We start from the raw sequence: 26,469 nt of genomic DNA on the forward strand, positions 1-26,469 counted from the left end.
AACCTCTTAACACAAGAGGCTCAATTATCACAGTTTCTTTGGGGTCTCCTGAAATTAACTGACAAAATTTCATGGTGTATAAAAGTGGATATCTTGGGAATGAGCACTGCATTCCTTTTTCCCCAGGCCAGCATGCTCTCCTTCGCAGGTTCATCTTCCAAGTGCTCAGTGAAGTAAATTAGAGAGTAAATTGAATGGCAGTTTTTATCTATATTTTCCCAAGAATTAGTGTAAAAACAGCTAGAATACACACAGACACAAATGGCTAGAATGAATATTATTTTTCTGTGAAGCAAATTCTCTCTCACTCTCTCTTTATCTGTCACATACACGTACTCTATTTCCTCTTCTGATGACAAGACTGACCAGGGTGCTGATCAGCTGCATTGCTGATATTGACAATGACAAATCCCTTCCACAGCTCAGGAGAACCTTAAATAAATTCTCCCAAGACACTGGCAGACATTCTCCTCCTTGCTCTGTCACTCATGGTGAAGGCTGAAAGGCTGATTAGAAATTATGCAGGGACATCCTAGAATGGAAAAAAAAAAATCTCTTTGATGGGGCATAAGTCAGGACTATAAAATACATTTAATTTTGTCTCTTTCCTCCTTCAGTTTTAATTAGGATTAAAATGTCTCTGCCAGATATTTTGGAATTACTTTCATTTTCTTACACTATGCATGAGCTTATCTGCTTCACATTATCCTGAAAAATACGGGAAAATTAACTTCTGGAAATAAAACTGTTGGAAGACAAACACACACCAGAAAAATCCAAGGCTCTATTCATTTCCTCACCCCCTCCAGAATACATGCACATCAAAAGTTTGTGGCAAAAAAACCACCCTAACATCCTCTTCTTGTCCAACAAACATATTTTCATTTCATTGTAACAGAACCCTATTTCTGGGCAAATGTCAAACAAAAGTGTTGGGAAGAGGTAGAATCTTGGCTGGTCAGGTCTGGTTAGAAGTTCATGGATTGTATTCAGCACTTCTCAGAACTAGGTGTATCATCTCCCAACAACATCTCACGTTCTATAAACACTACAGAAAAAAAAAATGCAAAAATCAGGTCACCACAAAGAAGAACCAAATCCACCCTCAACCCAAAGCTCACAGCGTTTTTCCTTGCACATTCATTTCTCCCTGCCACCCTTATATTTTCTGTTCCTCTCCTAACATAATGTGCTCAGTCGTTGGTACTTTTCACATTATGTAGAGCTAGGGCATCATTTAAGATCCAAGACTTTTGGCCACAGCCTTGAAAAAATCAAACAGCCATGTTGGAGTCTAGCAACAAAAAGGGCAAAGCCTATGCTTGCATAAGGGAAAAAAGAAAAAATTTATTACAAACCTGTGGGATTTGGCTTAGATACGCCCAGCCCTGAATGCTATCTGCCTGATGCTGACAGCACCTTCAAATAACTCTAGGAGAGTGCAAGGCTGTACATGACATCAGTATTTACCATGAGGGGTTTTACTCAGCCATTATTATGCAAATATCCACAGTAGGAATTGTTGCTGTGGTGGACGCTGTAAAGAAGGCTGGGACTGTGATGCAGACCAGCCTTGCACTCTGGTTGGATTGCATGCCTGATGTGCAGCATCCCCTCCAAAGCACAGGCATCTCCATGTATCCCAGTCAGCCAAGACATGCACATCCTGTTCTGCCTGAAGGGACACATGTTCAGTGGGCAGGACTCAGTCCAGGGGTGGAAGTTGCATCAAGGGAAGTCTTGCTGGTAGATTCCAGCAGGATGAGCGCTCACAGGAAGTGAGCGGTTATGAAGCAGCACAGGCAGAGACACCTCTGTAGTCCTCTCAAAGACAGAGAGGGCTCCAAAAGTGTTTTATACACCTTCACACTTGAGGGTGTTCAATAATCTTGCGTAGTGAGATGAGGCCAGACACAACAGGTTTATAGTCTGATGATATGCTTTGATGCAAGATACTAAACCAAATGGAGAAATGAGTCTACTCCAATATGACAAGTTACATGTTCCTTTAGATTAATCATTTTAGTAAGAAAGATTAACTTTTCAAAGCACATTTTTCAGAATTTGTCATGATGACTGATGATGTTTCTGTTGATTTCATAACAAATTTTGCATTTAAAAAGCATTTTAGAATCTATTGTGCCAAATCTAGAGCTATATATCTACCAATCTAGCTATAGCAAATTTTCAGGCAGATGTAGCCCCAAGAACAGTCATACAATTACAATTTGAATTATTTTGCAAATATATCCCCACATTTGTGGGCAAACTGGGTCTACTGATTGAATTGTCTCCCTTCCTGTGAAGCTCAGGCTGGTCCAAGTCTTTATGTAAGAAACATCTTAGAACAAACAGAAGGAAAAGAGGCGGGGAATATTCAGTATTTACATTTCCAGATAAAGAGTGGAAAGCTTTTAAATTACTAAAACTTCCACTGTAAGTACATAGAGAATATGTTGTAAGTGTTGGTTTTAAGATCCGGCTTACTTTTGTGAGGGAAGGTTTTGCTCCTTGACAAACAATCACATTATTTGCCTTTTGTTTCCTCCCAGTAAGAAAATATTAAAGCTGCAGAAATCCATTTTCTTAAATATTGCACAAGACTCAGACCTTAGAGACTGCAGACAGAAAAAGAGACTGTGAGATAGTGAAATAAGGTGTCTTGAGTTAGGAGAAAGGCAAAATATTACCAATAACTAATATTTATACAGCAGACGTGGATTCCCCGGTACATTATCTTAATTGTAAATTAACTTGTTAAGCAGAAGTGTGGCTTCTGGACTGTTGATTTCATTTGGTCTGAAAAATCCCAGTACAACTACATAACAGCTCTTTGATTGCTCACTACAGCTGATGCTGGCAAAAGTTCAAGCACTGAAAAACCCAAACAAGATGCTTTTTGATCTCTCCACACATTTGCCACAGGTGTTTATCTCTGATACGTTCACCATGAAAAATTAATTATCCCAAATGCTAGCAGGAGGAGTTTGTTTGGAAGCTTTTGGCACATTGGGTGTCCTTCTCAGGAGGGAAAATTTCCAGTTGCAAACCTGCTGTCAGTACTACTTAAAAATATCACAGTGCTCTATCATCACTGCTGTCTGTATCCCAGGCTGAGCTCTGTTGTCCCTAGGTCCTCTTCCTAGCCAGTGAGGGCATCACAAACAATACATTTGCTGTGGAATTCAAACTGCAGGAAACAACTTGCCAAAAGCGGCTTTCTTCCGAAATAGAGGAGCTGCAGATCAAACAAAAAATCTCAGGAAATATCTGCTATCAAGCTATGGCTCCCCAGTGGCAGATCACTGCTACAGCTATTTATGCCCTAGAGAGTTAAATCAATTTTACTTGAAGCTCTTCTTTAGGAGGATTACCCTTTACTCACCTTAAAATGAAAAAAAACTAGTAATTATATGTTAGGATGTTCTTAATTCGTTGTTCTATTTATATTTTAACCAAGTTGTGAAAATATTTTGTGTGAGTTGAGAACAAACCTTAATTCAGAGAGGTGAAGACCTTAATGTCCAATGGCTCCAGGGTTTTTAGTGCCTGGTGAAAGATGCTTACAGTTCAGCCTTCAAAGTTTGAACAGCTGGTACTGTGGGGTATATCCAGGGAAGCACAGCTAGCCCCCCTAACCCCGAAGCATCCTTCTAGTTACTCAGTCACATTGTCTCAAAAATTAGGTGTTATTTTTCCCTCTGGCCACAGTCCTGGCTTCTGTCTTACCAACACATTATTCACCCAGTTTCCTTTGCAAACTTTTCATGGGACTGACTTTTTGCTCTTATTAGCACAGAAAAACTAAGGTAAAGCTTGGAGTACCTAAAATCCTTATAGATTTAATAATAGATTATTAAAGTCGGCAGGCATGCCATGGGAATTTTCAGATCACTTGGCTTCTTTTGTAAACCAGAGGCTAATATATGACCCAAACAATTACAGTCTGTGAACTTTCACAGACAGCCCGAAGACAGCTGTAGCAGGTAAGAAAGAGCAACAATTTGGAAAGAGCAGCAGGCAGTCAAGCATTGTCTGTCAGGATAAAGCTTCTCCTAGTTCATTAGGATCAAGAGGGAATCAGATAATTGAAATGTACTTGCACATGCATTCAGCTTTTGAAAACACATTTGAGCAAACGTTTTCTCCTAGACACAGCTGCTAAAATAAATCTTTCCTTAGTTCTTGTTCAAGTGAGGTAGGAAAGAAAGAGGAGGAGGCAAGTTATCCCTTATAAAATATCAGCCCACCTGCAGAAAGAACAGTCCTAAGGACCTCGAATGAGAAGCACCTGGATTTGCATTTAACTCTGCTCAACATTTTCAAAATAAAGGGGAAAAAAATAGGGAAAATAATTAAAAGCAACAGTGGCCAAAGAAGAACAATGTAAGAAAACAGTGACAAAACAGAGGAAAGGGTGGGCAAAACCACTTCAGACTTCAGTAAGAGTTTCTGATGCAGCATTACAGCTTATTTAAATCAAAGCTTTTGGAGGGCTTTCTGGCAAATGCACCATGTAATTTTTATAGGGGTGAAACAAAAGCTACCAAAAAAAAAAAAAAAAAAAAAAAAAAAAAGAGGCAGCCTTTACAGTTCCATGAAGCCAGACTCGAATAAACAAGTGGAACAATAGTGCTATTCCTTCCAAAGAAAATTAGATGTCTCTTCTCTCTGCTGTTTTACTGAGGCTTAAGAAAAACAGAAAGTTAAAATCTAGCTTGTCTGCTGGTCTGCCTCACAAATGTGGGGGACAAAGAACGGGTTTCTGAACTTATCCTAGAGGGCAGGTGTTAAAAAAGGAAAAGCTAAGCAGCAGCTCCCTCAGACCGCTACCAAGGTTGATAGAGATCTTAACCCAGACAAAACCAGTAGCATGACAAAGCACTTGCTAATTCATTTAGAAATCTGGTGCTGACACACAGAGCTCATATTCACACACACCCAACCAAATGAAGGAAACAGGGGGAGAAAATATGGGGAATGTAAAATATAAACATATTGCCAACTACTTTTTTCTTTTTAAATAATATATGTACTGTTATAATTTAATCAAATTATTTATACACTATTTAAAAAGAAATAAAACATTACTCCTTTTCCTTTGGGTCTCTTCACTTGCATGCTTATCTCAATGAGAAGCACGATTCTGTGATTCTGCAATGGGGTCATCCCAGTGAAAGATCACCACAGGTGTATCAGAATCATGAGGTGCTGTCAGTTATTCTGATAATTCACTGAATCAGTCTGCAATCCCAGACCAAAAAAGTCCCCTTTCACTAGAAATAGTTCTACTGAATTAAACTGAACTTCTGAAAAGTCAAAGGGGATTTTATTTTTACATATATATGTATCCGTATACACAAACACATACACAGCAGATGGTTTCACCTCATTGCCTCCTGTCTCTGAAGAGATCTTTTATGGCATATTTTTTGATATTGGGTGCAAAGTCTTCCTCAGAATATAATATCAGTGGCACATTGTGATTTGCACTCTCAGATTATTCAGCATGGAATATTCATTGAAAATTATCTTTCACTTATTTCCCACACTACTTTAGTTACAGGCACAATAGTCACAGGCAATAAATAAATACTACATTCTGCTGACATTAATGAAAATTTATTTAAAATATTATATTTATAATATTATTTGCTTACCTATATGGTATCTAACACAAATCCTTTAAAAGCATCCAAAAAGATTGTTTCCCCAGTAGCCTTAACCAACCAAAATAATTACTAATTCTTCACATTTATGCAATATAAATCTTTGCCATCCTCTGCCAGATATTTCTGGATAAATAAGTCTTTATTTTTTCAGTTTAGAATAGGCAAGGCAGTGCAACATCTTTGCATACAAATGACTACTTCTAGCACATGAAAGTGTGAATTCACATGATAAGTTTAGATATCATTAGAAAAAGGGAGCCATGGGACATATCCTGCTATCAGCTACAGCATTTTAAGCCTGCAATGAACCTGAATGGGGCTACTCCAGATTTACACAGGATTAACATAAATGGTGGATGCCGCATTTTCTTGACAAAATTTCCATGTGGTGAAATGAGTATAGAGGAGGAGTTTAGGGAAATATCATACATAATAAATTGCCTTTTTATTTTTTCCATCAAGCGAGATAATATAAGAAAAGAGTACAGTTTATATACCATATAGCCTGGGCGAAATTAGTAATTTAACTGAAAACTGATTGTGTAAAATAACAATAAAATACAGATATATGCTCAGGCAGGGATTTCAAAGGGATTTAATAACACAGGCTATGGATAGACCTTGCTCTTACAGCCTGTATGTCCCACAGATCTTGAGAATGACTGTTTTTCTTGGGCTTTCTACACTTCTGCTGTTGGTAGCCTTCAGCTAGATGCACAGGGATTCCCACAATACCCAAAAAGATTTGAATATCTGGAGCATAAGCATATTGAAATGGGAACCAACAGAGATGGGCTGAGTTTCCACCTCTGCCACAAGCAGCTGTGTGATCTTCACCAAATCACTTTTGTTTCTGGTTCCCCTGCCACTTAACCATCCAGATGATCAAAAAAATGGGTCACCATGGTCATTCAACAGGTGGTGGAAGATCCCAGAGCTTCCACTGGAAGCTTCTCAGAGCTTCAATCTTCAGTTTGCACGCTGAGCTACCTGCGCTAAATGCATTCCTCAACACTTAGCCTAGGTGTGGGAGTTCAGGACCAGTAGGAACCAGCAAAGAATAAGAATCTGTGAGAACGGTCATGCTCACATGGCCATGTGAAAATACTGGGTAGATGGATTTTGATATCCAAGTAAATTTACATTTTGCTTATTGGTAGGGGGAAAGCATTTGCAGTAGAATGGTTTTGTAAGCAGGCTCACTTAAATTATGAAAGCAGATACATATTTTTGATAAATATTTATTACTGTCTTTACTATTAATGCTTCAGGGCCAGCACCATATAGATGTGTTTATCAACTCTTCATTAATACAGATTATTACTATAAAATGATTAATTTGTGCTCTGTTAAAAAATTAGTGTTTTATCAACATTCTCTTGCATGTCCTTTAAGTCGGGTTGCTGAAAATACTTGTAATAAATTCCTAAACAACAAGTGGTCATAAAATTGTTTACACACACAGAGCCTATTTTACTGTGTCTGGTCCTCTAAATCATCAGGCCATATTTCTTGAACCCTAGGAAAAAAACACTTTTTAGTTCTAAAATTTACCAATGGATACCTGTCACTTCAGTTTTAAAATACCCTAATCCATTATGGTGACAATATATACATTATTTCTGAATAATTTGAAAATAATTTTAAGATTTGATTAGAGGTATCCAAATTAAAACATCAGAAGCATAGTAAGAGACTGAAAGTACTTGCGGTTCACATAAACCCTGGATAACAAGATGGAAAAACTCCTTTGAGACTTGAATAGATAACAGGAACATTAAGGAAACTTTCCTTGTATTTTTCAAGCTGTTGCTGGATGGGTTTCCCAATGAGGAGAAAAAGACACATTTAATTAAAATTCTGTCTAAATATCCTGTTTACTTTTAGCTAGAAAGGTTTTGCACTATTGAGACAAACAGAGTCTATCTACTATTATCAAAACAACTGTTTTATAATTTATAAATGGAAGGTGAGAATTGGTAGATGTACTCAGAACATTGTGTTCCAAAGTATTTTAAGGCCATAAAAGAATGATCTGGCATTCAAGCTGTCCAAGAAGTAATTTGCAATTCAGTACATTGTATTTTAATCAATAAATAATCATGAACAGAGGACAGCATGATTTCTCATTTAACTAGCCACTGCTGGGTTTCAGGGAACAGCTCCTTTTCATGGATACTGAATATAAAAGAAACCCCCAAACATAAACTACCAAGAGCTTCTTGGGTTTTTTCTCCGAGATTTGGGTGGTTTTAGAGTCTTTTTGCCCTCTGCAAAGCTCTGAGCCGAACGCAAGAAAGAGATGGAGTCTTCAGGTTCTGATTTTTCAAGGTTGCATGCTTTGTTTATTGTTTCTTATCTTACAAATTTCTCAGTGCCCCACAAAGGTCTGTGCAGCTGCTCGGGCATCTGGTGACTCCTCCTTGCATGGGGCTGTCACTATCTTTTATACTAATTGCTACCCATTCTTTATTTATCATTACTTGCCAATACCTATCACTTATACTAAACAGGTCATCTCTGCTTTGACCCAATCTCTGTAAACTACTTTGTGCCACCGTCACTGCTGAAATGGAGTGAGGGAAGAAGAAAGAAGAAGCAGGAGACAACGCCTCAAATCCTCCAGATTGCCCCCATTCACTTCAATACTAAAACCCAAATCTACTATTTTCTCACCCAGTGATAAGCTAAACTACTATCTTTCACACTCTTGTGGCTTGCAATCCTTCCCGCAGTGCAGGAAGCCTTTCCCATGGACTGAGATCAAAGCCAACGTCCCTCTGGGCTCTGGGCCTGGGTCCCAGACCCCCCTGTCCAGGTCTCCGACCCTCCAGGGCAGCCAAAGGAATGCCCTGGACTCCAACAAGAGCTTTGCAGTGCTAAGGTGTCATCCCACTGTTTTGAGGCGAGGCTTTGAACTACATAGGGAAAAAAAGAGAGAAAGAAGGAAAAACAGGGAAAAAAAAAAAAAAAAAGATAGAAAGAACCTTTTTATGGTTTTCTGATAAATTGTATTGTAAACTGTTATCATAGAATCACAGAATGCCCTGAGTTGGAAGGAATCCACAAGGATCATCAAGTCCAGCCCTTTACACTGCACAGGACATCCCCAAGAATCGCACCATGTGCCCAGGAACACCGTCCAAATGCTTCTTGTACTGTTAGGCTTGATGTTTTGATCTCTTCCCTGGGGAGCCTGTTCCAGTGCCCAACCACCCTCCTGGTGAAAAACCTTTTCCTCATCCAGCCTAAACCTTCCCTTATACAATTTCAGGCCATTCCCTCAGGTTCTGCCACTGGTCACCACAGCGGAGAGATCAGTGCCTGCTCCTCCTCTTCCCCTCACTAGACAGCTAAGTGTCCCCTTGGTCTCCTCCAGTGAGGAGGACAATCCAAATTACTTCAGCCACATGTCACCATGTGTCTTCCCCTCTAGACCCTTCACCATCTTTTTTGTCCTCCTTTGGACACTCTCTAATAGCTTAATAGCTTTTTTATGTTATAGCCTGCAAAACTTCTCCCAGCACTCAAGGTGTGGCTGCCCCAGTGCAGTGAGGCTGTCCTGCAGAGCAGGACAATCCCCTCCTTGCCTGGCTGGCCATGCTGTCCCTGATGCCCCCCAGGACAGGCTTGGCTCTCCTGGCTGCCGGGGCACTGCTGACTCACATTCAACTTTCTGTCCAACCAGGACACTCAGGTCCCTTTCCCCAAGACTACCCTCCAGCCTCTCATGCCCCTGTCTGTCCATACACCCAGGGCTGCCCCATCCCAGGTGCAGAATTCTCCACCTGTCTTTGTTGAACTCCATACGGCTGATGATTTCCCAGCCTTCTAATTTTTCAGGGTATCCCTGTCTGCCTTTGTGGGAGTCAGCAGCTCCACCCAGTTTTGTATCATCAGCAAATTTACTTATTATTCCTTCCAGTCCTGCATCCAAATTGTTTACGAAGATGTCAATTAGCAGTGGACCTAAGCTGGAGCCCTGAAGAACCCCACTGCTGGGAAAATAAAAGTCATTTCCTATAAACAAGCTATTTCCAATCTGGTTATCAGCTTAAGGAGTTACTTTTCTTTTGTAAAATAGTGTTATTGAATCACTGCATGTATTTGTGCCATATCTGTCTGTGCCTTGAAACATTCACATGCCATGAACCAGTTAGTCTTTTCTCACTGGTGCTGCACAGACATAAAGCACAGTGAGAAAGAGGGGAACCACCTGTTCACCTAGGCACAGCCATGAATATAACCTTTAAATGAGAAAACAACTTCCCAGAAAGTTACTCCACTTGTTTTGTTCAACCTCACTTGTCTAAAACAGATATCTCTGCTTCTCCTGGCAGTGTTGTCATGACAGTCCCAGGTTCCCTGCAGCCCTGAAATTTTTCCAGGAGGATGTGGAAGTACTTACACAGGTAAGCTGAGAGGGATGCTGCAGCAACTTCCCTGAGGCTTGTGTAGAGGTTCCCAGTACGGTGATAGGAAAGCTTGTTTAAGAAAGGTGCTGTGCCAGCTATTTCCAAGCCATGTCTGAACTGTGCCTTGGCCACCTAGCTCTCACCTGACAGTTCCCTGTAAGCTCCAAGCCATCTCCATGTCTGCAGCAGGCTGAAGGGACTGTGCATCACAGAGTCTTCACTGAGCTGGCCTCAGTGGCAAGATCTGAGCAGAACCTGCATTTCACCCCTGCTCATGGAGGAGAGGTGGGAGGCTGGAATGGGATGCAGGGTAGATGAATAGTTACCAACAGTTAATCTCCAGGCCGCCCACGTGCAAAAGCAGCAAAGCTGCTTGAGGGAGATTCCATCTGCTCCTGGTAGGGAGCACAAACATAAATAACACCGTATGGCCAATGTTATCCAAGGCAGCTGATGGATCTGAAGGAATCCTAATATTACAGTATTCGGCCTTCTGCACAGCATATTTAAGAAGAAGATTCTAAAGAATTCTAAATTTAGTTTATAAGCAAATGTAAACATGAATAATTTATATGCAAATATAGAAGCAGGGAAAAGCTACTGTAACACTTTGTACAAAAATCCCTGTTTGGTATCACTGAGCAGTAGCATTTTACTAGAATAGACCAAAATATCTCTATACAGGCACGTTGAGGTAAGTGGGTAGCAGAGGGCATGTTCCTGGTGCATTTCAGATTCAACCTTGTCACGCAATAACCGGTTTGCCACTCTACTCAAAACAACCTTTAGAGACTCTGGGTGATGGCTGAGAATTAAAAACCAGCTTTGTTAATTTCCTAGCTCCTGAGCTAGAGAAAAAACCCCTGTATCATGCAAATATTGTTCCCTTGGAACCACATTTATTTAGCTGCTGATGAGCAAAGAAAGAAACTGCTGCTCTTTCCTGTTTTGTGGGTTTTTTTTGGTTTTTTGTTTGTTTGGTTTGTTTTTTTGTTTTTGGGGTTTTTTTGTGTGTGTGTTTTGTCTTGTTTTTAATCGAGTAGCAAAAATTCTGTACTATAATTCTTCCTGTAGCTGTGTCAAGTGATGTATTAACCACTTTCTTTTAACAATATGAATGATGCAATGGTGGGGGACACCAAACCAAAAACAGAAAGGGGAAAAAACCAAAACAACAAAGCAGCAGTTCTCCATTTTAAAATGAACAAACTGTCATATTTGTGCATACAAAAATATCTTAATGCAAAGATAACTTCTAGAAGATCTCTGCATTTACAAAGGTCTGATAAACACTGCTTCATGTTTTCCCATCCAGAGCAACGTTACATGTCAGTTTCCAAGCATCACTTTGAAAGACCTTAGAATATAGGCTTTGATTTAGCAGAGCTTTCCAGAGCATGCAGGGGACCATAACACATGTATACATAGGTGTGGATTTATTATTGAAGATGAAAAGGACATACAAGCAAATGCTTTGCTGAATTACAGCTGTAATGAATACTTTTCAGAAACTGCTGCCTAAAAGAGCACTCAGTGGGTCATCTGTTTCTCTCCATCTTCTCCCCTCCATTTCATCGGGCTGTATCATGTCTGATTAAAACTGAGCAACTAACATTCCTTAGATTTAAGATTTTGCCTTACATGACTAATTTGTATATGGCTTCTGCTGTAGTTCTAAAAGACACCCATTATGTTTTAGCCCTGCCCAGGAAATAGAAGACTAAAAGATCTGACTTCCCTGACTTCTATTCTTTCACAGCAGCTCCCAGAAAGTGTTGTGCAAACAATCATTCATGCCACTGATTTTTCAAAACTTCTTTGCTCTAACTGTGGTTTGACATATGACATGAGTGATTTCCAATTAACTCAAAAGATTTTTTTTCTTCTTGAGTATATGACTGAAGCCCATGGGAAAGAGATGAACCTTCATAGCTATTGAACTGTAACTATTAAGTACCACAGTTTGTTGTACCTAACCCAGCAACCAAAGATGACAATAAAATAAGGTATGCTTCTAAGTGTGTCCAAATATTTTGCCATGCTTGACATGCCAATAGGTGTTTTAAGGAGCGCACAGGATCTGCAAGTAATGCAGTATAGATCTGCTAACTTCCCAGGAGAAAAGCTGGGAACATACCAATGAGGCAGTTATAGATTCAGAATTCCACATTTTCTCTTATTGACATTAATTTCCATAATGTGGATTTTTGTGGGGTTTGTTTGTTTTGTTATTTGTCAATTTTAAAGCAAAAAAACCCCAAACAAACAAACAAACAACCCCACAAAAATCCCCCAATCAACCAACAACAAAAAACCCCCTTCCTACTAAAACCACAAAAATCACCACCCAAAAAACACTAAACAAAAAACTTCAGAAAAACAAATAAATTTAAGGTCAAGAGGGGTTTCATCACTCTCCTGATAGACATTTTCTATTAAATTTTACCCCAGACCTCCTGCACTTCAGTACAGAGCTAATGACAAACACAAATAGAAATGTGTATTTGTATTTCATTTTGAAGTATTTCCAGTTTGTGATGTAATATTTCACTATTGCCTTCCCTCATTGTTCCTCCCCTCAGTGTGTGATTTTCATTCTTCACTGTAATGGCCAAGGACAGCAGTATAGTTTCTTTTGCTCTTTTTCATTCCCTTCATAGAATATTCCGGTTGAATTACAGTAATTCACCACGTGAAATGTTTATTTTTAGTTCTGACCCCTTTAGGGCAAGAACATTTGCTCAGACACAATCAAGAAAATGCAGATGATGATACACTCAAGACCTGTAATGGAAGTACCTGTTTATACACTGACACATCACAATTTAAAGGTGCATTAAGAGTACTTTGTTACCCAGGGCCACTCACTACAACAACAGAGAAAAGCAAGGACCAAATCTAGTCTATGAGGCCACAGAGGAAACATTCCCGATAATATTAAATGTTAAATCTTCAGCATCTTCTAAAAAAAGGTCATTGAGTTCCCCAGTTTGGATCTCTGGGTGTGTTAGAAATTGAGCCTGTGCTAATAGAAGGAACAGACATCTCGCCGTCTACAGACCCCACTTTCGGCAAAGGTACGTATATTTGGAAGGAAACCAGCAACTAGTCAGACATCCCAGTTTAGACAGAGCCTCTGAGTGAGTGCTTGAATGAGAAGACTTAGAATGAACTTCCAGAAGAGACAGCTAAGTTGCCATTACCATTAGTTGCCCAGATTGCTTTCTGAAATTCTCTGACCTGCTGAAGCAGCTCAGTTATGCCTGGAAGTAAAATAGCACAGTCTTCCCCCAAACCACCTGTCATTCAGCTCCCAGGTACATTAGCACAAACAAGGAAAATTTGCACTTCATCAAGGCAAATCTCAGCTTGGCCGAGACATATCCACCAACAGATGCAGGAGCAGCATCTCACAGCTCCTAAAAGCTCTGCTCAGTATTTATTGCTCAACTGTTTATGCAGTAATAACACACAAGGGCTTGGTGAAATACTTACAGCTACTTGAATATCTTTATAAGCTAAGTAATCAAATGTCATCAGAATGCAAACAAAGAAAATGTTGGAAGCTTTCACTGAGGGATTTTTTTACCTTCCCTTCCTCTCAAACATGAAACGTCTTGAAAAATACTTGACAAACTCTCATGTTATACTAAGCTCCTTCCTTCTGATCATATCATCAGAAAGATTAAACCCCAAAAGTAATGGTCCAATTTTATCTCCTTCAGATTATTAAAGATGTGATCTATTTTTGGTTTCAGCTTTTTAAGTGAAAAAAGACGTTCAGGAAGATTTTGTGTGAGCTTCTCCATCTGAAATATTCAATAAGATACTGTTATTTTTATTTCTTCAGGTCTCTTTTTTCAGCTACAACATTTAGCTGGAGCTAAGTGAGTTTCCCAGGATTTATTCCACATTCACAAGCAGGTTTCCACTGGCAAGGCTGCCATGTGCCCTTGGTTTCCCAGAAACAACCTCCTTTTCACTCTTCTAATCCTAATTTCTTCTTCTAATCTGTTTTACCAGACAAATACAGGCAAGCAAAATATTAGTAAATGAGACCTGGTGGAACTCAAAGTCCCATCTGGGATAGGGTATTTAAAAAAAAAAATTAAAAGGAAATGTCACAAAAGAGGATTTTAATTTCTGCTACCCTGGTATGATACCTGTTCTCAGCTTCACCCAGGGAAAACAAGGTGGTTGTGGTTATATAGCAGATTTTTAATTTTTTTTTAAATATAGGTTTCAATAAAATCCCCAGGAAGCATGAAATCATTAAATTTCTGACATCTAACTTGATCTTCCTATCTGGTGGCAACACCTCTAAATGTGTGGTGTAAGGAATTATTCAGGCATCTTAAGCTTCGTTTTATTTCCTTGCTTAGGCCCCCAAGGTGAGCTGTTGGGGTGCCCTGCATTGCCAAGGCACAGCAGTTGGCAACCTGCACCTTGAGCAGCTGTCCCCAGCCCAGCAAGGCATGGGCTCTGGTGAACTCACCCTTTCATATTCGCCAAAACTACAAATAAAATCACACGTTCCCTTTAGCCATTACAACAATGGATGCAGGGATCTCCAGTGAAGGACAGCCCAGAGGCAGCAACATTTCAAACCACAACACTCCCCACAATGAACGTGAGTCAGAGTCTTCAGAGGTTGGTCATAGCAAGCCAACCCACTCTGGAACATTTTACCTACTTTAGTCAAAATACGGGGTTTGGTTTAGGAGAATCTACACAGAACAACATGTGGGCTTCTTGATTTCTATCCTCACAAAAATATTATCTATCCAGTGTGATTTCCCAGCACCATTTTCTAAAGGAAACATCTTCTGTCACTACATCATGGCTCCTCTGCTATTGTTCTTGGCCAAACAACTTGAAGTACAGAGGGCAAAATGAGATTAATAAAAAGAAAGAAGGTCAAACCTTTCATCAAGTTCAAGAGTTCTGTTTTGCAGCTGAGTGAAGTAATGTCTCATTCCCATTTAAATTCATTCTTCCAGCACTAAAGATTACTAAATAATTATACTAAAGCCAATCCTGATTAAATCTTTTGTACTTTTAGAATCAGAACACCAATTAAATTAAACAATGATTGCAAAATACTGAATCTTCTCCATACCCTTCCTACTTGAAAAAAAGTCTGCTTAATGATCTCAATTTTAAAAATATATTCAGCCAGTTAGTTCTCTCTGAAAACCAAAATCCTTCTCCCACATATGCTCCTGTGACTTTTGCTGGTTTTGTTCTTACTGTAAAATAGATATACCAAAAAAAAAACCCACAAACAAAAACCACCAAAACAAACAAACAAAAAATCAATCAGAAGTATAATTTTCATTAATGGAATCAAGTTCTTCATGAAAGATCAAGGAATTCAAACTCACAGTTCCTAAAGAAGTGTTGGTAAAGCATAACAATCATTCTCTTCAGCAGGGATTTCTCAGTAGACCTTACAATATAAAAGTCACAAAAGAAGGACAAAAATGTCTTGGCATGTCTTTTGGTTTTTTTTTCTCTTTTTGACTCAAAGCAAATAAAACACTAATTTCAAATTTTTCAATGCAGTTGCTATACTTTTCCACCTGAGGTTTCTGTGGTTTTGTTTTTATTTTTTTTTCCAGTGAAGAAATGAAAATGAATGAGTTCTTATTCAAAGCTAACATTTCTCTTGCCTCAGGTACCCACATGCAATTACATGTGAGTCTTCAGGTTAGACTGGAATAGTTTAAGTATTAGTTGCTCATTAACCTGCAAGTGTTAGTTCCAGCCTTTGGATTCTCTGCAGAGCTATTCGAGTGAGGAAAAGCAGACATTTCTTTATTTTCTTTCTCAGAAGCACCTCATTTATATAGTAAGTAGGGCATGCCCACAGAGGATGTCCCCCATTACAAAGCATTATACTCACATCAACAAATTCACACTTAGAGAATGACCCAAGTCTACCAATATACAAATTCTGCCTGATGCAATTTATAGCAGCTGCTTCAAAGGCACGCTTGCATTAGAGGGGACAGCACAGGTCTTCTAGCTAAGTGCACTTAGTTCATCACTCGCTACGGCACCAAGCATTTAATACACTGAGGGATGGGGTTTTGCTTCACTGTTACCAGACATCATTACAACAGTAAGCACCTTGAATTACTTGTTGCAAGTACACAGACGTGCCAAAGCCATTAATCTGAAGACAGGTTTCCTCAGAGCCAAGGCTTACTTCTGGTGGGTATTTATTTGGCTATAGACCCACTTCAGATTTAACTTTGCTCATTATGATGATTGGCCTTTAAGACATGTCTTCTTAACACAGGGAGTTAGGTGAAGAGAAGCTGCTGCATTTTGCCATTGTTGGACTGTAAATAAAAAATAAAGTGGTGCAGAAGAAAGAAAAAGTTGGTCTGCATTCAACTACCTGACTTTCTAAGATGTACTTTATTACTCATTCAGGAGAAACTTTTGTGTTCCTAAACCCTCTGCTGGGAATCAAATGCTTACCACCAAGAAACTCTACAGAGCTATCAAATCTTCCCTTCCTCTGGTAGCAGAGGAGTAGTTTATGAGGCCAGAAAGGTGGTGTTTTAGAGATGTGCAGCACTTGAAATTCACAGTGTATTTAGCATGTAGTAATCCTGGGTCTAGCCTGTGGTATATCAGTATCATGCAAGGTTTTCACGAACTTGCCTCAGCTGCCATTCTGAGGGGCCATCTGAGAAAGGGTTCAAACTATCCATTGGATCAGAGCATTTTTCCTTGCAACAGCAAACCTGTCCTTTTTTAAACACCCCTTTATTTGACTTTCGGGGCCTGCCTATATTCTGCACCTAAAAGAATCCTTTTCCTAAAGATGGTCACAAAGAATTGCCACCATCACCACTGCACCACACACAACTTTAGAATATAATCTTAGCCTTGGAGAGAATAAACTAATATTATGGATACACTGCTACTCAGGGATTACACTCCCACCTCTTGAAGCAGAAAAATACTTTAAATTCCAGACACTACACCATGGGATTTGAAAACATTAGAAGCCTCCATATGCTTTTCAGGGATCAGGTGAAAATAAATTGAATATCAGGTCTCATACGTTCTTTCAAGCAATCAGAGATGAAAATTATGCATTCATTCTGCAGCATTCCAGTGTGTATTTTGATGCAACGTAAATTAATTGTCTCTGCTAATTTACTCCAGTTACTTCACAGTCTTGTTAATTAGGCATCTCTGTGCAGCATTATTGTGTTCCAATGCCTTCAGAATTACAGCTTACTTTGCTGTTGTTTATTAACTCATTGAGCGCATAGATATATATATGTCAAGAAGTAAACCTAGGCATGTTTGTGAGAGCTAATCCATCAATATCTAATTTAAAGACAAGATTTCCTTCTTGCTCATCCCCCAGTATGATTCCATCAATTGCCTGAAGGGACTGCCTGTCCAACAGATCTCTCCCATACTAAATCCAAAACACAGCATTGTGCCAGCTGCTTAGAGAAAAGTTAACTCTCTCCTAACCAAAATCAGGACAGTACCTAAGATAGCTCACCAGTGTTCACAACTTTATGTGCTGCTCAGTTTACCATGTGCTTTAGCTGTTCTTTAGTACAAGCACTGCTGTGTTTGTGGCTTGAGTAAACCTGCTCCACTTTCACAAGATCTGTACAAGTTAATACCACCACTTTTAAGTCACATTTCTGCATATTCCATAATGAACTCTGAAGTTTATTCCAAAACATAGCAGGAAATGAGAAGGTTGCTCAGAAATCTTAGCCCCCGTCTAGAACAAAGAGAAACAAGACACAGAATTATTCAGCCCAGCCTTGAGTAGATAATGCCAACCAGTCCTCAATAAACCTTTAAAGATAGAAAACGCTTCCTCCCCTCCCTTTTAAATGAGGAAATTGCAGAGGAGAGAAACTAAAGCAGGCTTTGATGTGTCCCTATTAGTTTCTGTCTGCACAACAGTTCTCTTCACCTCCAAAGGGCAATAAGAAAGAAAGGAGCTTCCCTACCTGGAGCAGAAGTCTCATCCAAAGAGCAGGGCAGCACCCTACAGAGGAGATAGCTCATCCTGGAAGGCTGTTTTTCCTCCAAGCAGCTGAGCTAAATGGAGGCATGCAAGCCCTAATTAAGGAGGTTGGGCTAACTTCTGCTTTAGATAGCACAGAGCAGCAAGTGTATTAGCATACAAACTTTGGAATGGATAAAAAACAGCTGTCACAAAAAATGTTTATCTGTCATGTACAAAAGGGAGAAAGTTGAGTCAAGAGTCAAGAACTGGATTACAGTCCAATAACTGAAAACGGGACATCCTCTGCCAACTGAATCTCAGTTACTTACACATATTTCTTCTTGCTAATTGTGTGTAAACTTATCTTGCCCTGGCAAATCTGTGCAGACTCTAGACAAGACCTACAGAGACCCAAGGAAAGAAAAATAAAATTATTTTGGGGGAGAGGAGGCAGGCTGTTGCAGTGAATTACATGTCCTGGTGTAAGGAGTTTGCAAAATCAGCTGTGGAGGAGACAGTCTCTTGCATATGCAAAGCTGGAAGGGCAGAGATTCCTTACAAAAAGGGTCCACCCAGGAAGAGCGAGTAGTGCCATGAGAAAGAGAAAAATAGCTGAGGCAAACCCAAAGATCTGGCAGCTTTCAACAGATATACCAACTTTCTAACGGTAGAGAGATGCAAAAGAGCTATGCAAGTGTTTGCTGCTCAAGTCCTCCCTCAACCTTCCTTCTGTGCACAGGCAGAAAAATGCATGGGAAGCTGTAATGCATTTAAGTACTGTTTTTATGTACTTATGTGGGTTTTATACGTATATGTGTTGGGGTTTTTATCATGGAAAGGTGTTATAGTTTATGCTCATAAAATATCTGTAGTCACCTCTGCTGCATTATGCCACCTCTGCATGTCATCAGTAATGATAATTACCAGATTTTGTCAAGGTTACAAGATACAAAAACACAAGAGTGTTGGACCACTCGACTCCTCAGTGCTGGCACACTTCATTTCCAGATGGAACCACACAGGGATGTTATGTATAAACAAGAAGGTAACTATGGAGGGATCATCCTTACAGTAGTAAAGAACTATAAATATAAATAAAATCCAACTACCCTAAATGAATACACATCTTACCATACACGATACCATACAGTTAGCTGTGGACCTTCTAAGTGAAGTTTTTCCTTGGTTAGAGCTATCTTAAAAACCCAAGATTTCATCATATATTTATTTGTGTGTTAATCTGTGCCACACTTGTGGTAAATTTGGTGTACACTTAGCAGGGCAACTGCAATTCTTGCATTGTACAGCTGGTTTAGAGTTGGTCTTGCAAGATATAAGATAACATCTACTACTTCGCCAAAAGTATTCTTATAAATATTTCTGGCAGATAGGTTGCAGGAATTGAAACCTCAGCATGAACAGATTTTACACCTCCCTCTCTTATACTGCTTGATAAAAAAGCATGGTAGAACTAAATACTATTTCAAAGTTATAGAGCCATAATAATAATGTAATATTACAGTGGTGCAAAAAACCTGCTACATGCCAAACATATAGCAAAACATATATGTCAAACAGGAGAGTCTGCTATAGCAGACATAACCCCATTTGAAGAGATTTTAATAAATACCCAAATAAGAAAACCAGAACTAGCTTTTATTGGATTTTTATACGGAAAATGTTTTAATGCTTTAGGATAACTGATGAAATATTGCTAAAGGGAAAAAACAACAACAAAAAAAAGATCATGCAGACATTTTATTCTTCCTATGTTGAGAGAGATCTGATATTTATTTCAGCAGAATGATTCATTAACAATTTACTATCAGGACAGGACTCCTGGGGACAGCACCACTAGCCTTTCATGCTGTCATTGTCTGTGATGGTCTTCAGCTCCACTTGAAGTCAGCAAGGGTCTATCAGTATGCTTATTTGTGCACAGAGTTTCCCTAAGAGTCAATGCCTCCCAGAAAAAAGAAATAAGTGAAGACCCCATCCACAACAGAGGTCAGTGCCATAATGCAAGTAGAATGTGTTTGCTCAGTATTTTCACTATGGTTCAGTCTTGGTTTTGAAAGACAGTTCTCTGCCAAGGAAAGCTAGAGTCTCCCTTGGAATGGAGAATGTAAACCCCCTTCCCCCCAAATTATTGTAATTTTACAATTAGGGGCTTTCAGGCAAAGATATGGGAATAGGAGTAACAGTTCTTTACTAGGAATATTTTTTAAAAAAGGAAAATACAAATGTAGTAGTACAAAAAACAAGCAAGGAAGCAAACAAAAATCCTGGAAAAAACCCTGACAGAGTCAGGGATATGACCTTGCACCCTGTTGGTCAGGGTGTTGGAAGCAGTCCAAATAAATCCTCCTGGAGTAACAGATGTGGTTCTGTGGAGTAGAGATGGTCCTGTACAAAGTCCAGTGGTGACGAGATGGGTCTGGTCTTTTCTCCGGGAATCCAGTGGAAAAACTGGACACCTTGTGTCCTTCAGTCCCAATTTTTATCTAGCAAGGAAAAGTTGGTTCCTCCTCCACTGTGTGGAGCATCTCACAATGGGATGATGGAATGTGTCATGTCATTGGTGGGCTCTAATGATCCATTATCAGAAGCTGTCCCCCTGGAGGATGGAGGGGTGGTGAAAGAGATAAGAAACACCGCTCCATCTGGATTTAATGTCTGGGTCATTATCAGAAGGCATCCGCCCCTCTACCCCCTGGAGTAAGGAAGACAAAACATCTCCCAAAAACCAGGTTCCAACAGATGAAATAGAATACACATTTTTAGGTTATATAATCCAATATAGGTTCCAACCCACAGCCTTGTTCAGAGTACTTTCAGGGCACAATCTGTAGGTCAGGTATCTGTGTGGGTGGCTCTGTTAACAGATCACCAGCAGTGCAAAGGAGCAGTATCATTGGAGTGCACCTCCTCAAAACCATATCAGAACTAGAGAAGAGTCAGGGGAGGACTAGAGAAAGCAAAAGGAATAAAGAGCTAACAAGCGTCAAGGAAAGAAACTGCAAAATAAAGAAATGTTCTCACTTTAGAGACAGAAATTATGGCAGTTCCACGTGTTATGATCTCCAGCTCTATGGCAACCTTAATAAAGTCATTGCATTGATATGTGAACATGTCATTTTATAATTACCCTAATTTTATTTTAGAAAGTAAAGTTCTTCATTATGCACTAATCAGACTTCTAATCCCTCAGCACTCCCTTCTCTTTCCTCCTTAGGGAAACCACAGAGACTTATCAAATATGCCACCTTCTTTTTTAATGTGCTCGTAAGAAGTCATCAGATAAGAGACATTCTTGCATCAGAAAAATGATTAAGCTTTTTATAGTAAATATATCCACAAATGAAGATACTATTAATTTGATAAGAACTATATTAAAAGATCTGCTTTTGAATAACAAAACTTCCTTCTAAATTACTTTAAAATCTAGGCACAATGCATTAACTATAAAAGTTACTCTCACACTTCTTCAATGCGAAGAAGTCATAATAAACAGAAAGAAAAAAAATTGTTCCTGAGAAACATAACAGATATCTTGGGTCTAATTAAAGGTGTCTTTGCCACAGCACTGAAGCAAGTGTTTGGCCTGAGATGTACCATTCAGGTTTTGGCAGTCAGCTCACGAATCTGGTAAGCTGGGAAGTTTATCATGCCTTATAAGCCACAAACAGTTTGAGAAAAATATAAAAATGTGACTGTTTGTCACATCAGCCTTGGCTATCCACGCATGTTAACTACGGTCTGTAGCCAGAAATAGATTCTTGTGGTGAGGCACACAAAACCTACATTGAGGCAACAGGTAGCTGGTACTACGTGGCTCATCTACCTAAGATTCAGCAAAACTTTTGAATATATATATACAAACCCAGCTCTTCTGCAAGTTACCATAATGTTGAGTAAAGCATGTGTCAAAAGGCTTTCCTGGAAAGGAATATCCTTAAAAAAAAAACCCAAATAATTTTTCCTCTCTGATTAAAATATGGATTTTTTTATTCCCCCCCCCCCCCCTTCATATTCAGGTAATTTTAATAAAAATATCTTCAGATCTTTGTAGCAATAAATCTCCAAATTATTGGGCAAAATGTAAGACCTTTCTAGATTATTTTTGGATACGTAGTTTTTTAATTTCATTGGATAAAAATTATTTGTTCCTGCACCCTCTGGAAAGTGAACAGAAATGGAAACATATCCTTTATTTTTTGTTGATTGGGTCCTGGGGATATTGGTTTTTTCTTGCTTTTAATCTTTTCCTCTTTTCTTGTCTTAATATATGAAAAATTCCCATGCAGCTAAGGCTGTTTACTTTTCTGAATACCTTTTATTTTACAGAAACCTTTCCAGAGATGCAGCAGTAGAGCTGTACCTGCTGTTTGAGATGAGGCTGTCAGTGACCTGTTTGATTTATATGATGGCTTTCTCACTTTTTCAGTATTGTTTCTTATCTTATTCTTCTTTGTCATCCAACTATTTCAGTTTCCTTACATCTATTAATTCACTTTTCTTGCTAACACTGCTGCTGAAAAATATTGAGCTGGGATGCTTTTTCTGATAACCACTAAATATTGCACCAGAGTCATTCTGTGAGGGTTTATAGTTAATTTAGTGATCATTATGGATTTTTCCATTATCTTTCCTAAAGTGCATACCTCAGATAGATGAAGATTATTTTCTACATGAACAAAGGTCATATTTCTAGCTTATGGAAGACACTACATCTTAAACTTGCCACAAATCAAATACAAAACATAATTCATCCTATAATTCTGACCAATGTAATTTCTGGAGTACATAGGTTTGGGGAGGGAAGGTAGGAAGAAATGTTTTTTATTGCTATTTAGGCAATTATGGAATTTTCCATCGAGGGTTTTGGAGTGCTCCAACAACTAGCTTAACAGGTAAACAACAGCCACAGGAATCATTTCCCAAACTTAACTCATTTTTGCTGTGCAAGAAGTTCATAATACCTTAATTTACACGTTTTCTAACTCTTCAGAAAGCCCCTTTCTCCACAGGTATGCAAACATAGTCATTCACAAAGTACATTCAGCCCAACTAAGCAGAGAACATTTCTCATATGAGCTGCTGTCCACAGCAGCAACCCTTTGAGGATTGATTTTCTGTGACTTCCTGTTGTTCTAGTCTAAGAGCACACAAATTTTGCCTTTTCTGGGTGGAATGAGAGAAAACGCCTCAACTGAAACAGCACTAATTTCTTCAGGGCAGAATAGTAATCTTGACCTTCTCCATAAACCTTATTCAAGATGGCAAAGCCTCTGTATTATGCAGTCTTGTTAAGACAACCTACAGTGGTTCGGTTTAGGTTAGTTGGGAACTGGCTGGATGGCCGGGCCCAGAGAGTGGTGGTGAATGGTGCTGCATCCAGCTGGGGCCAGTCACCAGTGGTGTCCCTCAGGGTTCTGTGCTGGGGCCATTTTTGTTTGATATTTTTATTGATGACATGGATGTGGGTATCAAATCTTTGATTAGTAAATTTGCAGATGACGCTAAGCTGGGAGAGTGTGTCAATCTGTTGGAAGATAGGATGGCTCTGCAAAGAGATCTGGAACAGTGGAATGGATGGGCAGAGTCCAATAAGATGAAGTTTAATAAGTCCAAGTGCTGAGTCCTGCACTTTGGCCACAATAACCCCCTGCAGTGTTATGGGCTGGGGACAGTGTGGCTGGACAGTGCCCTGGCAGAAAGGGACCTGGGGGTGCTGGTGACAGCAGTGAACATGAGCCAGCAGTGTGCCCAGGTGGCCAAGAGGGCCAATGGCATCCTGGCCTGGATCAGGAATGGTGTGGCCAGCAGGAGCAGGGAGGTCATTCTTCCCCTGTACTCGGCACTGGTGAGGCCACACCTTGAGTGCTGTGTCCAGTTCTGGGCCCCTCAGTTTAGGAAGGACGTTGAGATGCTTGAGCGTGTCCAGAGGAGGGCAACGAGGCTGGTGAGGGGCTTGGAACACAAGCCATATGAAGAACAGCTGAGGGAGCTGGGGTTGTTTAGCCTGGAGAAAAGGAGACTCAGAGGTGACCTTATCACTCTCTACAACTTCTGAAGGGTGTTTGTAGACAGCTGTGGGTTGGTCTCTTTGTCCAGGCAGCAACTGACAGAACGAGAGGACAGAGCCTCAGGCTGTGTCAAGGGAAATATAGGCTGGACATTCGGAAAAAGTTTTTCAGTGAAAGAGTGATAAGGTACTGGAATAGTCTGCCCAGGGAGGTGGTGGAGTCACCATCCCTGGACATGTTTAAAAAAAAGATTGGATGTGGCACTCGATGCCATGATCTAGTTGAGGTGTTAGGTTATGGGTTTGACTCAATGAACTTGAAGGTCTCTTCCAACCTAGACATTCTGTGATTCTGTGGTTTAACTTCATCTACTGATGGTCCAAGGATTAATTTTCAAAGAGGATTTTATACTGCTCAATAAATACATAATCTACCAATGATTCTTGCTCTCTCCATCTTCCATTAAGAATGAATTTGTTTGTCTGAATTAATCTGAAAAAGAGGGATGTGGTTCAAAACAGTCAAACAAGTCCAATATAGTTAATTTAAAGTGTCTTTCATGCTGTGACAAAATTAGTGGCCAACTGAGAGGCAGGTCCCTTTCAGCTCATACTGACCATGCTGGTCTGGAGTGCATTGAGCATCTCAACCAGTCAGACACTGGAAGAGGAGGGTTTAGCTCTGGCAGAAAGCTGTGAGTCACAGAAAACACTTAAGCTTTTCTGGTTTATTATAGAAAGTGTCAGGCAATGTTATATGAGGGAAGAAATCAAAGGGTAAGAGCAATAATTACCATGAAATTCATTGCCCAAAGTGTCAGACAAAGCAATAACCGGGATTCTTTGTATTAGGAGAACAGGTAAAATTGGCAACATGAGCAAAGACTTTATGAGAGTTCTAAGGTCCAAGTGAAAATAAATTAGACAAATGTAAAACTTTAGTGTTTCAGCATGGAAAGGTTTTATGAACACTGGATTTTCCTGCACCACTTTCAGCCAAGAGACATACTGAGGCTTGGAGCAGGGCTGTTTGGCAGTTAAATCTGGTTTGTACATACTTGGTTAGGCAGCACCATGAGATGAATTATAGCAGGGACATTTATGCATTAAAAGCAAATAATAGAACTAAATCACACCTTGCACCTTTAGAGGCTAAATCAGGTAAATTTTCCAATCTCTGAAGTAGGTGTTCAAGGGCAAAATAGGCCCATATCTCTACAGCCTGCTCTGTAGCATTAGCAAGGGGACTGTAACACTGCAGAGCAAGTGACTATACCATGGGTTTCCCAAGTGTCTTCTCAGAATTTTCCTAGGGCTTCCACGAAGACCACAGCAACAATCAGTTTGCACTCTGACATACCTGGCCCCAAGAACTGTTTTGGGTGTCCACTCAAAACGTCTTATGGATCAGACCAACTGGTTCTCTCCACAACTGAGGATGTCCAGCCCCAGACAAATCCTTTTGCAGATTCCCACAAATACAGAAAAGCGGGCTAGCACCTGATGGCAGAGAAAAAGAGCGCTTTAAGAGGTGAGACCATTAAAACAGCAGCTCTCACTTCTAGAATGACACAAAACACTTCTCATTCCTTGAGATAGGAGGGGGATTTAACACTCACAGCTTTGAGATTTATATTTTCAAACATCCATTGCTCTAGTTGCTGTGGTTGTCTCTGGAAAGTCAATAGTTACAGATGATGAACGTGATCACCCTCAGGATCAAATAGATGACATACTTTAACAGGTATCAGAAGATATCCTTTTGATATGATGAAGGCGTTTTCACTTCAGAAAGCATTTTCCACAATATCACATACTCTAGGTTAATACCAAAATCTGAGGTGTGGAAATCATGGAACAAATGAAAAAATGGCGTAGAAAATTCAGAAGAGTTACATGAAGCACAGAGAAAGGACTGAAAAAGCAGCTGCGTTTTTCATGAATAATAGAAACACTGAAAAAATGGTTAACAAAAGAAACCAGATGCAACAGAGAGGCGTTGAAAGGCTTTGATCATTCAAAGACTTAAACCTGACAGTACTTAATGCTGATGGACAGATATGAAATGAGGATGATAAAAAGATCAAGGGGCTTAAGCAATAGCATTCAGCTTCATGAAGAATGAAAAGTGAAAAGGGGCAAAAGAGTCAAAGAATCAAGCAAAACTAATCCTGTCTGGTATAAACACCTGATGGAAATGTGCTCTATAGAGGAAAAGGCAGCATGGAGAAAAAAGATCCTAACCCAAAACCACTCAGCATTTGCATCATACATCTTCATGAGATTGCAGAGAACAACCCAATAGGAGCTCTGAAGGTGCAGCCAGATCATGGCAAAGCGAAGGAGTTTGCT

At 39.6% G+C, this 26,469-nt stretch overlaps 1 long non-coding RNA gene across 1 annotated transcript; it reads right to left on the reverse strand.

Annotated features, from left to right (window-relative positions):
* Positions 1-225: 225 nt before the first annotated feature.
* On the reverse strand, positions 226-18,193 carry LOC131378649 (uncharacterized). The gene is made up of 3 exons (XR_009208310.1): positions 18,091-18,193; positions 2,488-2,618; positions 226-1,048 (listed from the first exon to the last, which is right to left on the reverse strand). It is a non-coding gene; the product is annotated as an uncharacterized LOC131378649 (long non-coding RNA).
* Positions 18,194-26,469: the final 8,276 nt, after the last annotated feature.

The sequence above is a fragment of the Hirundo rustica genome, chromosome 1, assembly GCF_015227805.2.
Source record: "Hirundo rustica isolate bHirRus1 chromosome 1, bHirRus1.pri.v3, whole genome shotgun sequence".
Lineage (NCBI taxonomy): Eukaryota > Metazoa > Chordata > Aves > Passeriformes > Hirundinidae > Hirundo > Hirundo rustica.